The following is a 16730-nucleotide window of genomic DNA, read 5'->3' as shown; positions in this document are numbered from 1 at the left end:
ATGTCTGCAACTAGACACTAGTCTAGTTGTTCCGTGTTCAGACCTCCTGCATGCACACAGAGACAGTCTGTTTGGTGTTCAGACCTCCTGCATGCACACAGAGACAGTCTGTTTGGTGTTCAGACCTCCTGCATGCACACAGAGACAGTCTGGTGTTCAGACCTCCTGCATGCACACAGAGACAGTCTGGTGTTCAGACCTCCTGCATGCACACATAGACAGTCTGTTTGGTGTTCAGACCTCCTGCATGCACACAGAGACAGTCTGTTTGGTGTTCAGACCTCCTGCATGCACACAGAGACAGTCTGTCTGGTGTTCAGACCTCCTGCATGCACACAGAGACAGTCTGTCTGGTGTTCAGACCTCCTGCATGCACACAGAGACAGTCTGTCTGGTGTTCAGACCTCCTGCATGCACACAGAGACAGTCTGTCTGGTGTTCAGACCTCCTGCATGCAAACAGAGACAGTCTGTCTGGTGTTCAGACCTCCTGCATGGACACAGAGACAGTCTGTTTGGTGTTCAGACCTCCTACATGCACACAGAGACAGTCTGTTTGGTGTTCAGACCTCCTACATGCACACAGAGACAGTCTGTTTGGTGTTCAGACCTCCTACATGCACACAGAGACAGTCTGGTGTTCAGACCTCCTGCATGCACACAGAGACAGTCTGTGTGGTGTTCAGACCTCCTGCATGCACACAGAGACAGTCTGGTGTTCAGACCTCCTGCATGCACACAGAGACAGTCTGGTGTTCAGACCTCCTACATGCACACAGAGACAGTCTGTTTGGTGTTCAGACCTCCTGCATGCACACAGAGACAGTCTGTCTGGTGTTCAGACCTCCTGCATGCACACAGAGACAGTCTGTCTGGTGTTCAGACCTCCTGCATGCACACAGAGACAGTCTGTCTAGTGTTCAGACCTCCTGCATGCACACAGAGACAGTCTGTTTGGTGTTCAGACCTCCTGCATGCACACAGAGACAGTCTGTCTGGTGTTCAGACCTCCTGCATGCACACAGAGACAGTCTGTCTGGTGTTCAGACCTCCTGCATGCACACAGAGACAGTCTGTCTGGTGTTCAGACCTCCTGCATGCACACAGAGACAGTCTGTCTGGTGTTCAGACCTCCTGCATGCAAACAGAGACAGTCTGTCTGGTGTTCAGACCTCCTGCATGGACACAGAGACAGTCTGTTTGGTGTTCAGACCTCCTACATGCACACAGAGACAGTCTGTTTGGTGTTCAGACCTCCTACATGCACACAGAGACAGTCTGTTTGGTGTTCAGACCTCCTACATGCACACAGAGACAGTCTGGTGTTCAGACCTCCTGCATGCACACAGAGACAGTCTGTGTGGTGTTCAGACCTCCTGCATGCACACAGAGACAGTCTGGTGTTCAGACCTCCTGCATGCACACAGAGACAGTCTGGTGTTCAGACCTCCTGCATGCACACAGAGACAGTCTGGTGTTCAGACCTCCTGCATGCACACAGAGACAGTCTGTTTGGTGTTCAGACCTCCTGCATGCACACAGAGACAGTCTGTTTGGTGTTCAGACCTCCTGCATGCACACAGAGACAGTCTGGTGTTCAGACCTCCTGCATGCACACAGAGACAGTCTGTTTGGTGTTCAGACCTCCTGCATGCACACAGAGACAGTCTGGTGTTCAGACCTCCTGCATGCACACAGAGACAGTCTGTCTGGTGTTCAGACCTCCTGCATGCACACAGAGACAGTCTCGGCTGGATACACATATTGAATACAACTAACCCAGCCTATAGTACCGTATATCCCCAGAGAGGCTGAAACATATGGCATGCCTTAACGGTTAACCCTATTTAGACCTGAGGACGATTCTACAAATGTCTTCTAAATCATGACAGTTTTCTGAAAAACCTCATGTTTCTATATCAGTGGTGCTCAATATTTCATGTCAAGGACCCCAAAAATGATATGTAATTGGCAGCTGAGCGATCCCCCCATCTGAAAATATGTTGTTCCAGGGACACCCCCCAGAAGCAAAGATTTGAGTTAAAAACGAAAGAATATATTCAAAGATTTGCGCCACATTTTCACGTTTTTTCAAAAATAGCTAAAGTATAACATAACACCAAAAGGCGTTCCTGTCCAGAATGGGTTCAAACCACTTGAAAGACGGGCAACCTCCTTAACGATATTACACGCAACGTACTGAGGTTCGGGAGGTTTGGCCAGGCAGAAGACAACCAAGCACAACCCACCTGTCACTGCCAACTCCACCCTTGCCACCCTTGCCAACCACTCACCCACCTCCAACCAGCCTGGCCACTCCTACCTCACCTATCACCTATTTAAACGTTTAAAGTTTAAAAAATGCCATTGTGCTAGTTTCCAGTAACCCTCCCTCCCTCCCTTTTCTCTCCTACTCTTCTCTGCAGGTTCCAGAGGGGGTTTCTACACAATCGCACAGGCGCTCGCCTCGACCCCTAAGCCAAAGTATCTGGGTCCACGCCCCCTCGAACCTCTAATCCCACTGTCGCCCACGTCCCGTGCTCTTGACCATCTAAGCCGCACACCGCACGCTTGCGTGTGGTGATGACCTTAGATGACCAAACCGCACCCCCGGTGTCATTCGTGCCCCACACCATCTAAGCCGCACGCTGCACGTTTGCGTGCGGCGATGACCTTAGATGTTCGTGCCGGCACCCCTAATGGCATCCTTCCCCCCGACCTGACAATCAAAGCCGCATGCTACACGTTTGCGAGTAGTGATGCCCCTGGATGGTCACGCCGGCGCCCCACATGTCATGCGTGCCCTGACCACTCAAGCCGCACACTTCACGCTTGCGTGAGGTGGCGACCTTGGATGATCATACCGGCACCGTTAATGGCATCCCCCGCCCCTGGCCATCTAAGCCGCACGCCGCACACTTGCGTGTGGCGATGACCTTAGATGACCATGCTGGCTTCCCCCATACCTGTCCTGCCGTGGCCGTTTATGCTTCACGTCCCATGCTTCGCATGCGACGTGCCCATAAACGACCACACTCCACGTTTATTCAATAAACCATCTAAAAGGTTCTCATGTCTGATGCTTGGTCTTTCCTAGTGAAACTTCTTTGAGTTGTCTGTAACATAAAATGTCACAACACAGCCTAATAATCCAATTCCATTAGTTGCATCATAGCAAGTTGATCAGAATATATAATCAGTGAGAGTTCATTAGTTTAAGATTCAGAGATTACTTTAGGCTATACTATTTTTTAATTTTGACACCGCGATAATGATGACATCATCACATCACTTTTCGACCGCGGTCGAGATCATGGATTTCACAATGCCACGCCGGACTTTGCGGTCCTTCATTGCCATCCCCAGTTCCTGCTTCAGTGCTTACTGATGCATGTGTCCCTGGCGATGACATCAGGGAGCGACAGTTTTCTATACCTCTGGTCTGCTTTGAGGCAGGACTCCAGAGAAGAAGGGAAGATATATAACATCATTGTCAGCTCTGTAGCAGTGGCCGGCAAACTGTGTTCTTCTGGATCACGGGGAAGGTTGCCGTATATTAGATTAGTCGATGGGTGGCTCTTCCAAGACAGATTTTGCGCTCTCATTAGAAGGCGGGTGTAAGTGCCATCTAACCGTTTCTCTAATTTCTTTGGAAGTGTCCATGTCTCGGAGCGATAGAGTACAATAGAGTAGGACAGGATGAAGTTGACACGTCATGGACCAAGCTTGTGACTGTGCTGGGTTTAGGATGTGGAGGTAACTATGAGATGTGATTTTGGCGGATTTGGAAGGAGAAGGGTGGTGGACACAGAATAGAGAAAGAGGGAATGCGACAAACCATGTGTAACCCATATTCGGCACAAACAAGGGACTAAATTATTTTCGCTCCTATGCCACCAAAATGTGGAACGCCCTACCAACAGTCATTAAGACATGTGAATCCCTTGACACCTTCAAAACCGCTCTCAAAGGGCACCTACGGACGTCTGCAATTCGAAAATGGCCCCCGTAAAATCTGAATCCCCCCCACCACCAACCCCTTTTTCCCCTCACTGTATATGTTTCTTTTCCATTTTTACCTCCTTTATGATGAATTCCTGTTCTGTTCTTTGGCTATATAGAAGTCTCTAAATGTTTTGATGAATTGAACAAGGTGGACCCTCTCGTGAACAAGTGTATAATGCTTTATTGGGTCGTCCACTCACAGTTAACAGTCTTTGTATTGAGTTGTGCTTGAAATGTAGGCTACTGTAATTCTGCAAACTGTTAATACATATTTCAATCAATCAATCAAAGTCGGATGAAGACGTAAGTAGCTGGTTAGACAGGACATACCATCATAGGATGTAACTCCTTTACTTTCATTCTTACAAATATAAAAAGTCCTGAATTATATTTAGCTTTGTTTGTATACATTCAGAGGTTGACTGACTGATTTTTACCGGATTCTCACAAATCCCTCACGAATTCCCTCACATTGTATTCTCACATTGTATCGTGATACAGGAGGATAACAGAGAATGTGTTCTGCACTGTCGTTTAGGATGTCAGCTCAAATTCAGAGCTGAGACATTGTCCACTGACACGGAACGCAAATAGGAGTGCTTGTAATGTACAGTATGCTGTTCATGGACATCCGGTTATGCTTGCTTACTGATGTACTGTGTAGGCTAATAGGCAGAGACACATACTTCCCACAGATTACAACCACACACGGAGATTTTGAAAACATGACGAAAAACTCCCATACGGTAAGTACGACAATGTGCAAACACAGCAGCAAGATCCGTGAGTTGCTGTGATAGGAGAAGGATATCAAATGGAACACAACCACCCTAAAGACTAATCATTGTGTATATTCCTGCACTGTACCTGCATCGAGTGATCTTGGTACATAGAAATTGATCTATTGAAGATTCTGACTCTCAAATGTACATCATTTTTTGTTTTGATTGTATTGTTGTATTGTGCTTTCTGCTTTGGCAATGTATAAAGGTATGTTTTCTCATGCCAATTGAATTGAATTGAATTGAATTGAATTGAATTGAATTGAATTGAATTGAATTGAATTGAATTGAATTGAAATGAAATGAAATGAAATGAAATGAATTGAATTGAATTGAATTGAATTGAATTGAATTGAATTGAATTGAATTGGCTATGTCAGTACCCTCACAGCAGTAGCATTTACTATGTTTCATTAAAGGAGCATTCAGTGCTTTGGGTGATTTGGAAAACCCCCCGGTCCGCCCCGGTAACAAGATGTGCACATGCACGCACTACAGTGGGGGGGGGCAGTCCAACAGCACACACACCAAGGCCCGCCCCCACTCGATCATGATTGGCGGAAGGCCCCTCTCTATCCTGATTGGATGAAGGCTGGGCCACCTATAGCCAAAAACGAAACCTAAGGTTTTTTGACCAAAGGGGTTAACTGGGGACAGGGAGGAACTCCATATGGTCAGCACACTCTATAGTAGGGAGGATTATCACAACAACAACACAAAAAAGTGATGTTTGAATTAAGTGAAATCCCTGAATATACCTTTAAGTCAAGTTGAGGGTTGTTCTGTAACAGGATGTCTCGACTCTCCAGCCACTCATCTCCGTCAGTGGTATACAGTTAACTAAGCACAATAACTCAAGTACAACTTTTGAGGTACTTTTACTTTACTTGAGCATTTCTATTTTACAATAGGCTACTTTATACATTAATGGTCGTGTCCGGGTAACTCAGTCGGCAGAGCACTCGCCCCTTGAACAACAATGGGTTCAAACAACATCATGGGTTCAAACGCAGCCAACTCAGCATGGCTTGGGTGCGTAAAGTTGTGCGGTAAGTACTGGAGCTGATGGTAGGTGTGGCCGATGCACACCTCTAGAAGGCTAGTGACAGTGGTGTGGCGCTCCACCTCAGCAATCCATCTCCCAGGGGTCTAGCCACATCCTAATGACTGTTACCGACAATAAGCCTCTCCATCGACTACTTACTTCTACATCTCTGAGGCAAGACGTTTTACTCCACTACAATTATTTGACTTCAGTTACAAGTCACTTTTCAGATTTAGATTATTAATGCAAAAACAAAATCTGGCTATTCGAATATAGCCAATCTACAAGACAATTAAGTACATTTTGATGCCATAACTTTTGTACTTTTACTCTTTTTTTTAACTATTTTTATATTAAGGTATTGCTACTTTTTAAGGTATTGCTACTTGTTTTAAGTAAAACAAATCAGAGTATACTTCTCCTTCCCCCACTATGATCTCCGTTCCCTCTATCTCCTCTGATTCGTCACACAAACGCCGGCGGGGCTGATATGTGTTATCATGCAAAGCGTCTGGATGTGCAGTACAGTATACGGTACAGTACAGTGCATGTCAAGCATCATATGATAAAGTCACAGATGACATGCCTCGATCTGCATGGAAGATGATTATGTGGAGCTAATGAGTTTGGCGGCGCCGTTGTCAAGTTTGTGATCAGATCAACGTCTTTGATTTCCAAAAAAGTATGATTTGTAGGATTAAAAAAATTTGATATATTATTTTTTTATTTTTTTAGTTGACACTTGCTTATCTATGCAGCTTTGTTTGGACTTATTGGGTATTTCTTGCAGGCATATTATATATAGATGTAGCCTATAGCCTACTGTAAAATATGACCAGGAAAAGGAGAAACTCGGATGTTTTCACAAGCCAAGCAGTGAAATAGAAGCAGCTATACCTTTCTTCCTTTCTTTTTATTTGTTTCGTACATCATACATACAAGACAAAAAGTCACAATAAAAGGTACACAAATATATAATAATAAAAAGAAAGAAGTAGAAGCGCTTCGTGGGTCCTTAAATATAGAAAACTGCAGACAGGTTCTCTTTGGAGAGGGTTTTTCTTTTCTACCTCTTCTTTAACAGTTTCATATGAACACAAATCTTATGAGACAAACATAGAAGAGTCAAAATGATGCATACTGTACATTACGGTAATGCAGTATAGGCTAACATCACAAACATGTACGTCAGCTTCAACAATTTCCATTTCCCTCCACATTTCTGTACTTCTTGAAAATGGTTTTCTTATATTGGAATTTAAACCGTGGCATACTATTGCTTTTATCTCTTATCTAGTTAATTCCAAAGACGCCGCTATTATGACTAGCCCGTGTGCCAATTCAAGAGACATGCACTTCAAAGGTTGCATTTGAAGGCGGATGGTGACATCACAATGACACGACACGCCACGGCCTGTCATCATTCATCATTTGGCTGCGTTTCATGTGCACTTTGGGATCAAAACCATTTTGGGGTTTCTGATCCGGTCGGAGTGGAAATAACGTAATCTAGGCGGCCGTGCACCTCCAAAATGATTCCCCTAGTTTAACACATTTCGACCTGAGAACGATTCTACAAATGTCTTCTAAATCCTGACCGTTTTCTGAAAAAACAATGTTTCTATGTCATTCGTTCTCAAACATTTTCATGTCAAGGACCCCCAAAAAATATATGTATTTGGCCGCCGACCCCTATCTGAAAATATGTTGTTCCAGGGACCCCCCCAGAAGCAAAGATTTGAGTTAAAATGTTTGAATATATTCAAACATTTGGGCCATTTTCACGATTTTTTTATGAGCTTGTAGATCTTCTATTTTTCAACAGCTTTGCCATGCCCATCTTCTGTACTAACTCGTGGCGCGACTAGCACGACTAAACTAATTGATTTGCATTATGGGGGAACAACAACAATTCACATTTTATGCTTGGTTGAGCGTGGCTGTCGCGGTCCAAGAACAGCCAATCTATACAAGCTCATCACAAGATCACAACGCGTGGCACAACAAACATGACAGTAGCATTAAGGGTACAACAAATATGCCTTCCCCTGTATGTCCATGGCTAAGTTATCACCCTTTTGGGGCCATTGTTGATACATCCATGATTGTTAACTTGTGTGGTTCTCATTTAGATTATTTCTAACAGATATCTAAAAACCTGGCTTCAACTGTGGCTGCCTTATTCTACATAGTTAATTTGTGAAGTAGTGTTGTTTTTGTCGATTAAAACCAAGACGGAAAATGTTCGTCGACTACCTTTTTTCACTGACGAAAACTAAATGGAAACTAAATGAATCACGCTCACCTCCGCCCCAAACACAATATAAACAAAGGGAGAAGGGTGGGGCTGAGAAAGGCCCTTATTGGACAAAGGTTGAAGTATAGCCTACAATGTATAAATATCAGAGTTACACTTGATGCTGCATTTACTCTTTCTGCACCTCCACTGACCTTTATACACAGTAAAAAGTGTTAATTTAATGAGTGTACGAATGGAACCGAATTGACCCCGGTCCTTACTGTATCTATTTTCAACCCTTTTGCAGTTACAAATTAATTAACTCCCATTTACTGTGATTTTACGGTGGTTTTTGGGTATGGGCCACACTTTTCATTTACCGCTTACTTTGCCCCAAAAATAATGAAATAAAAGAAATCAATTACTTTATTCATGAGAAAGCCGTTTGGAAGACAAGATGCGTTGCCATATCCTTCTCATACGGTAATTCCCGCAGGCAGTACCATGTAGGAGAGAGTTATTAACGAGTATTGATTTCATTAAGAGGGAAAGTTAATAAGAAAGGGCATGCATGTCAGGACTTATACCTGAGGGTTTATTCGTCAAGAAGAAGAAAAAAAAACGTCTACCTTATGCCATTCTGAATTACACTGACTACATCGCATGGCGCAAAATCCTCGAGGCAAGATTATAGACATTTTAAATTATCATCTAAAAGAATGGAAGTGGAAGAGAGGGGTTTGATTATTCGCTGATTGTCAACATGTGGTCCAGCTAGGGACCCGCAGGGATCCAGGGGGGGCCCCCATGTTAAATGCTTGACCTTGCGTACATGTAGCTACACTACATTTAGACTGAGGATTTTACAGCCTATACAGTAGATTCAGGTCCCAGGGATACAAATAGTATCAAATGGGGGATGGGGGGGCCTAATGCATATTAACCTGGGGGGGGCCTTGCAATGAAAAAGGTTGAAATCACTGGATGATGGTCTTTCTTTTGTGACATAAGAATTAAATCATACCTGCTATATATATATATATATATATATATATATATATATATATATATATATATACATATATGTATATATGTATATATATCTTCTATACTTCCTCTCTTTGTCTAACTGTCTTTCCCCACACAGTGCACAGAGAACAAAGTCTAATCTGTTATACACTGCGTCTTGTTTGGACCTGTCCTCTGGCATTTCTTCTTCAATGAGAAGCAATCCTTTCCCCCGTCAGTCGAGACAACCATTACATTTGTCCACTGTCATGGACGGCTGGATCGACGCACGTACTGCACTGCACACATGACATCCCTATCCCTGCACTTCCATGCTATTATTTTCCCCTGCATGCACACGGTTACAAACAAAAAAGAGGCATTGAATGAAATACATAATATACTGTACATGCATACACACATCTTCCGGAGTGGATGCCCTTCATTAGGGCTACTACTGCATGTTTAGTATTATTTTTTTTCCTTTGAAATTTTTCCAGACACTAATTTGTAAACCCTCATGCAAGTAGGCCTACCCTGGGGGCAGAAGACACATCAGTGGCACAGACGGTATACGAGAGGTCTAGAGAGAGAGACGGAGAATGAAAGAGCAAGAATGGGTGTAGTAGGGGGGTGGGGGTGTGCACGCAGGCGCTACATATCTGTGCAATTCCAAGTTCTGTCCTTCATGTGGCACTGTGCAGCCTCGCACGGAGCTACTGCTACTGAGCACTGCCATTCAAAGCCAGCCTAATCTCTCTCTCTCTCTCTCTCTCTCTCTCTCTCACACACACACACCACACACATACACACACACACACCACACACATACACACACTACACACTACACACTACACACACACAGAGCTGTGTCTGGTCTTTATCTCTGTGTGCAGCTTGGAAGCTTGCAGCCAACCCTTCCAACGCCCCCCCCCCCCCCCCCCCCCCCCCACCACCACCAGCAGCATTGCATTGTGCCATACTCTCTTTCTCTCTGGTGACTCTCTCTAGAAACAGAGGCTCTGCTAATGGAGACGAGGGAGGGAGGGGTGGGGGGGGTTCTGTTCTGTATGGTGTACGTTATGCACTATAAGGACACTAATGCTGTTTTGGTGGAGCACGGTGACACATTTGAAATGTTGAAATTAAGAGACATAATGATGATCATGGCAAATTGTTGTAGTGTTTGAAGACAGTATGTGTGACATTGCGCATGTTCTGTTATTGCATGCGTTTATATTGTTGTAGCCTACATTTCCTGCATATTACTTGCTATTTTGGATTATGTTTTAGCCCAGCTTCTTCTGGACAGACAGACAGACAGACAGACTGAATGAATATGCATTTCAAATCTAGACAGTCTGATATCACAATTGAAGAAATATACATTTTAACCACATTAACCCGGGTTAACTTGCAGGCCTGGAGTTCCTGCTGGCCTGCTTGAAGTGCCTAAAAATGTCTACAAAAGAAAGGCAGCCTTCTGCTTCTATGGGCCTACAGCCTGGAATAGACTTCCATTTCAACTCAGACACGCACCCATGTAGACATTTTTAAAGCTCAACTCAAGACTCACCTGTTTACTCTTGCTTTTAGTTGACTTTTTAGCATCTCTGTTCTGACTGATTTGCTGTGTGCTTTGTTTTTCGTCCATCTATGTTTTAATTCTGTATGCTGTTGTTTGTTTTATAACTGTTTCTAACTGCTTGCCTGTGTTTTATTGCTATTTTTATGTTCTGCCCTGTGAAGCACTTTGAGTTGCATTTATGTATGAAAGGTGCTACTATTATTCTTATTCTTATTCTTATTCTTATTCTTATTCTTATTCTTATTCTTATTCTTATTCTTATTCTTATTTTGGGTTTGTTTTTTGTTTTTCTAAATCTTTCAAAAACATGTGTTACTCTTTAAAGGTATAGCTGTTAGTCAAGTTTCATAGTTTATCTATATATAGACATTTTCTTTCGACTATTTCCATAAATATTGGTTGAGTGGTTAAGAAAATGTCTCCCCTCCCTGTTTTCCGTCCCTGTTGAATCCTGCATTACGCACGCACACACGTCACGCACGCACGCACACACACAATTCCTCCCACATCGAGTCAATGATCATCAGTGCGTTGAAATTCACCTTTGTACCAGATATTGGCAGTTCGATGGATTGTCACAATGTCACTCGAAAACTGAAACCAGATTGGGGGGTGGGGGGAGGGTACACCATTTTGTCCCAATTGTGACCACAGTGAATAACACAATGGATGTATTTCCCCAGCGGAAATAAGTCTTTGACTTTATTGTTTTATACCAAAAAAACTTCTAATAAACAAAACAAAATGTGCTCTCTTAATAATTGTTCACGGTGGAAATTAAGCACTTCCTCTTGCAGACTCCTTCCTGTGGAACACATGTTTGTCTATTCCCTGTTAAAGTCCAACAACAGTATTCCACAATGCGTGATGCCATGGCAGTGACGTGACATCCAGGATGAATCAATGCCCCAATGGCACCAACCGTCCATGCTGGACGTTTGTTGAGGGCGCGTCACTGTTTTTAAGCAATTGGGGAAAGGAAGGTCAGATATGGTCCCGGGGAGTTTCTGGACTGGGACTCATAGTTCATCTTCCCCTCTCGTCAAAATGTGTTGTGAGACAACATGTCTATACAACTTTGAGAGCAGAGGGGGAAATGCTGCCGTGAACTTATGCCCTGTTGTTATGAAACTACAAGTTGATGTCTTTGACAACCAAGCCCGCCAGAGGTCATTTGGAAGGGGGGGGGGGGGTATTTTTGGTTAACCTCAGGAAAAGATGTGCCTATTTGAGGTACAGATGGCTCTCAGGTGGAGCTGCTGCTGACAAACAATAACTGAAGGGACAGGCATAGCAGGCCACTGATTGAGGAGTGAGTGAGGGCAGGTGTGATTAGGGATTGAGAGGGAGTGACAGCCAGAGTAATCTAAGTAAGAGAGTGGCGACACGCTTTGATCTCGCCGCAAAGCGGGTGCCTATATGGGGCTGTGGCTGGAACTATCCCATTGAGAATGAGCACTTCCGCATTCCATTGTTACAATGCGAGTCAACGGGAGTGTCATTACTCTCTTACTAGATTACTCTGGTGACAGCTAGCGTGGTAAAACCACTCCCCCTGCTGGACAACATTTGCATTCTGCCAGAAGGGAGAGTCTGGTGTCTCTCGGGCAGAGACGATGTACTCCGGACCAAATCAGAGCGATATGCAGCCATATGCGGCCGCTAGAGGCGGGATCAACGTGAGACTGATGACATATTGAAGCGCTGCCACAGCGCAAATCTAAACACAACCTAACAGGACTACAACTCGAAATGATTATGGAGATATCAGATTGTTGTCCCGCTGCATCCGGTTCATCGTTTCTGCTTGAGAGAGACCAGATGCAGGCAGGAGGAGGGAACTTGTGAACGCAATAGAGCACCGAAGTCTGACGTCAATATCGGTAGAGGGCGCAAATCCACAGGTTCATGCATTTATTTGCATTCTAATCCCCTATAGGGGGATTTTAGATCGCCTCAAATAAGAACAGTTTGAAAAAACAAAAAAAATCAGGGGGCACGGTGGCACAGTTGGTAGTGCTGTCGCCTCACAGCTAGAAGGTCCTGGGTTCGATTCCCGCTAGGGAAGCTGTGGGTGATGGCGGCGTCAGTGCCCATACCCGAGGCGGGGTTGGCGAAGGGGCCTTTCTGTGTGGAGTTTGCATGTTCTCCCCGTGTCCCCTAGGGTAGGTACCCTCACAGAACACATGCAGGAATCCTGGTCTCTAAACTGCTGGTTGGAATAACGTGTTCCTTCCATGCGCTACGTCCAACCAGGGAAACTCCCCCCTGTCAGGTGTAAGGAGCCACTTGGACACTCAGGCATGAAGGAAGCATGAGTTCAAGTCCGTTGCTCTCCCCATGTCCCCCAGATGTACAACCTCACAACGTGTTGTAGATCTGCTATTTTCATTTGTGCTTGTTTCCAAATCTGGCAACACTGGTCACAGCAGCAACAGCAAGAGGAAGTTATGCACACACAAAGGCAAAGGCTTATGTAGTCTCGCGTAGCCAGACAACTATTCCACAATCTCCGAATGCTATATAGAGTCTGGACCTATAGCCCCCATGAGCTGAGTAACGCCATTTCCGTTCACGGAAATATATTTTAAAATATCTTTTAAAATATCTTTAGAGCGTATTTCTTTTCTTTTCTGCTAAGCAACAAGCTATATATGCTTGGAGGTTTTCTCACCAACATTGCAGCTGTACGGAAAGCTTGAATTATCCTCTTTCTATCTGCAATGAGTTTGGAAGTGCTTGTTGACTATCACTCAACAGCCCATGTGTACCACCTGTTTAGAATTTGCACATAATGCAGGAGGCAGCAGGAGGTTGCTTTACTGATAACAAGTGCTTCCAAACTCTGATACTTAGAAAATTAATCATCTGCAAGGAACTTCTTGACAGGAAGTAGCTCATAACATGTCTACGATGGATTTTTATGAAACAAACACTTTGCAGATAGTAATACTTTTCGTACAGCTGCAAGTACAGCTGGTGAGTTTGACGTTATTTAATACAATTAGATATGACTGTTCTGTTTGGATGAATGGGATGTCTATGGGAAGTTGCACCTAGGTAGCACCTAGGTGCGGGGGCAACAGCTCCACCAGAGTGCTCCAGACTTCCCTCTCCAGAGCAACATTAGTGACTTCCTCCTGGGGGATTCCGAGACGTTCCAAGGCCAGTGGGTCGACCTGCGCCTTGGTCTGCCCCGGGGTCTCCTCCCAGTGCAAGGCAATATGTGTCCCAGGCAGCATTTTTCTATGTAAAGCGCCTTGAATAAAGGACGCTATATAAATGCACCATTTACCATTTTATATTATGTGATATGTACTGTATAGTAGAGCTTCTATAGCCTTTGGGGTTTTGACAGCATCTCCATTCCCTATTCATATACGTGATAAATGGGGGCTTTTGACCCCGTACCTCCTCTGAGCACCAATGCAATACCCTAATGCATTCGGCACCTATTCTTGGTTGGGGCAGTAACTAACTGTTCTATCTATCACTCACAAACAAGTCCTTTGTGTACCAACCGGGGGCCAGTAGGTTAGCATAGCACACGCACGCACGCACACACACACACACACACACACACACACACACACACACACACACACACACACACACACACACACACACACACACACACACACACACACACACACACACACACACACACACACACACACACACACACACACACACACACACACACACGCCCCCTTCTTGCTAGTTCTGTGAGGTTACCTTATTCAACCTCAGCGTTTGGTAACAAGACCTCCCAGCTGACTGAATGGGCCCCCGTGGTTTATTGCCCACAGCCTCTCTCCACTCAGGCCCTAATGATTAATGATTCATATAGGTGGCCTATGACAGCCTTGTTATAACGTTAAGATGAATAAATTACTATTTATGAAAAATAGCAGGGAATCTCTCTGGCAAGGAATAAATGTTAACTTGTGCTTCCTTCCTTCCTGTTAAGATGCCAAATAGGTAGCAGAACAATTATGTTACTGTTGTATACTGCTACTCTCGTCACAGCTAAGTGACACTGTGTATTATGTTATTAGAAGAAGTGTATTGGTATGTAAATCATTCCCCCCGGTCATATCTGGACTTCCCACATTGAAAGGTACAGGAAGTGAGGACAAAATTGGAACTGGAACACTATGGTAAACAAGGAGGGTACAATGTAGGCCAGGGGTGCCCACACATTTATGACGTGAGATCTAAGATTCAAAATGACGAGCTCAACAAGATCTACCCACTGAAAAAAACCTAGAAACCTAGAAACTCCATTCACACATTTTATAATTCAGCGTACTGTGGAGACACATGCTGGAACTTTTTACTTTGAAATGATTTGTAGTTTCTGAGTTATTTAACTTAAACGCCCAATGCATTCTCAATGGCAATAGCACAAACTTTGGAATGCTACTAGTACTACATACTTACACCTAGAAACCCCATTCAAACCTATTTAGGTTCATCTCACGGTGGACATGTTTGCCTGAAAAGGAATCTTTGAAATGTTTCATAGTTTTAGAAATATAGTGAGAAATGTATAATGGGGCTCAATGGCAGATATTGGCACATAAAAAAATCACTTTCACCTAGAAACTCCATTCACACATTTTATAATTCAGCTTACTGTGGAGACACATGTTGGAACTTTTTACTTTGAAATGATTTGTAGTTTCTGCGTTATTTAACTTAAACGCCCAATGCATTCTCAATGGCAATAGCACAAACTTTGGCATGCTACTAGTTCTACATCAGGGGTGCCCACACATTTATGACGTGAGATCTACTTTCAAAATGACAAGCTCAACAAGATCTACCCACTGAAAAAATAATTGTACCATTGCTGAAAATAGTTTAAATATATAATGTACCTGGGGGGGGGGGGGGGGGGGGGGGCTTTGGAATAGGGAGGGGGGAGAAATTATGACAGGCATTTTCTGCTGTCAAAATATGTCCCCCCCAGTATTTAACTTAAACGCCCAATGCATTCTCAATGGCAATAGCACAAACTTTGGCATGCTACTAGTCCTACATACTTACACCTAGAAACCCCATTCAAACCTATTTAGGTTCATCTTACGGTGGACATGTTTGCCTGAAAATAAATCTTTGATATGTTTCATAGTTTTAGAAATATAGTGCTTTCAAATTTGAGAAATTCACAATGGGGCTCAATGGCAGATATTGGCACGTCAAAAAATCACTTTCACCTCCATTCACACATTTTATAATTCAGCTTACTGTGGAGACACATGCTGGAACTTAACCCTGGGCAATTAAAGTGTACAGTACTTATTTAAGTAAAAGTACTTAGTTACTTTCCACCACTGCCGTCCACAAACATATTGATCTGTGGACTAAACACACTAAAGTACCCTCCACTTGACATCAAGATTGATGATGAATCTGGAAAAGTACACATTCTAGACATTGACACCGTAGGCCTACTAATAATTCTGTACTGAATGATTTAATCTTTAATGAATTGAAGATTAAACAGTGAAACAAAAAGGACGCTGAAAACTAACATATCTATAAAGTGCATCTGCAATTTATACAAATCACAATAGTTTCAAATCCATTTGGACCAGCATAGTGTCCAACATATTCATTATCTAGATTTAGTGCTCCATTTTCGTCACCGCTAAACCCCCTAAACTTCTTTGCCTTTTTTTTTTTTACTATTTTGCTAAACATTTTTGAATAGTTAAAATGCCAGTCTACAAGACACAACGTGTCAATGTAGATTGGCTAGTGTTTTTCAAAATAGTAAAAAAAGGCAAAGTAGTTTAGGGATAAGCTTGGGTTTAGAGGTGACGACCCCTATTAGATCACAGCATTATCTTCAGTAGCAGTAACATCAATATGTTCTCTATAGCCTTCTGAGACCCAGCCTATTAATTTATTTCATAGTGGCCATTGTGTTCATGCCTCTATACTGGAGTCTAAAGAGGACAGCTACAGCCCACAGCTGATAAACACACATTATATGAGGATTGCATTTTTGGAACGACACACCACGGTTTGGTTTGCTTCTGCATTCTTCTTAATG

The sequence above is a fragment of the Electrona antarctica genome (assembly GCF_951216825.1).
Source record: "Electrona antarctica genome assembly, chromosome: 9".
NCBI lineage: Eukaryota > Metazoa > Chordata > Actinopteri > Myctophiformes > Myctophidae > Electrona > Electrona antarctica.
This window is presented reverse-complemented; position numbering follows the sequence as displayed.